This window comes from Eptatretus burgeri, chromosome 4, assembly GCF_056783735.1.
Source record: "Eptatretus burgeri isolate ZD-2024b chromosome 4, Ebu_testis_v1, whole genome shotgun sequence".
In the NCBI taxonomy this organism is placed as follows: Eukaryota; Metazoa; Chordata; class Myxini; order Myxiniformes; family Myxinidae; genus Eptatretus; species Eptatretus burgeri.
The window spans coordinates 71,975,749-71,977,125 of record NC_140964.1 but is presented as its reverse complement, the minus strand read 5'-3'; positions in this window follow the sequence as shown (position 1 = coordinate 71,977,125).

Here is a 1,377-nt window from a genome sequence, read left to right as displayed (position 1 = left end):
CGATAACATATAGATAACTTATATCAACGAATGCTGAGCGTGTTGCCGGCGTTCACAACCTCTGCCCAACGATAGTCTAACGTATGCATAGCGCGCGGCAGCGTATAGCCGACGATCACGTGGCGTAGCCTATTAAAAGGCTGCAGCTCGACGATTCAAATAATAACCGCACTAGACATTGAAGTGTCAAGCCGCTGTCACACCTTGACGTTTTAGCCAGCGTATGCCGACGTATGAAAAATTTTCCGAATACGCTGGCACACGTCGAATACGTTATGGGTAAGTTTTGTATATGTGAAGAGCACGCTGAGGCATGCTGGCATATGTCGTAATACGCTGAGTACATCGACAAATTTTCAGCATGTTGAAAATTTTTCGACGTTTGCCAGCATATGACACAAGTTCCGCATATGCTGGCCATAAGTTGTAGGCACGTTATGCGATCGTTGACACACGTTACTTGTAAGTTACTCAAAAGTCGAAACACATCGAGGTAATGCTGAGAGACAGTGTTCCAGACTCCCTGTTTTTTTTTTTTTCGGCATGACGGTGATGTTGACACTTCGATTTCTCGTGCGGTTATGATTTAAATCGTTGAGCGGCAGCCTATTAATTATATTATAACTGCACGAGAAATCGAAGTGTCAACATCACCGTCATGCTGAAGAAAAAAAAAAACAGGGAGTCTGGAACACTGACGCTAAACATTACCTCGACATGTTTCGACTTATGAGTAACTTACAAGTAACGTGTGTCAACGTGTGTCAACGATCGCGTAACGTGCCTTCAACACGTTACTCATAGGTTTGAAATAAGTTTCGGGTATGCTAAACATTACCTCGACGTGTTTCGACTTATTTGTAACTTTCAAGTAACGTGTGTCGACGTTTGTCAACGATCGCGTAACGTGCCGCCAACTTATGGCCAGCGTATGCGGAACGTGCGAGTTATACGCTGGCATATGTCGAAAATTTTCAAGCATGTTAAAATTTGTCGATGAGCTCGGAGTACTACGACGTATGCCAGCGTGCTCTTAATGTATACAAAACTTACCCATAATGTATTCGATGTGTGCCAGCGTTTTCGACATTTTTCATACGTCGGCGTACGCTGGCGAAATCGTCAAGGTGTGATAGGGCCTTAACGAAGGTGAATGAGGTTATGTTTTCACCCTTTTCTGACTGTCTGTTTGTTACTTGCAACATGGAATATTTTTCAAGTGTATTGGTCAGTCAATTTTAGTCCGGATGTCAAACACCATTTTTCAAGATGACCTTGCATTAGCGTCCGCACAATGTTTTTCTGCATTTTTGTGATCACCAGACCATCTGAATTAATATTCCGATTGATGCCACTCTGGCACCCTTGAGAATTTTT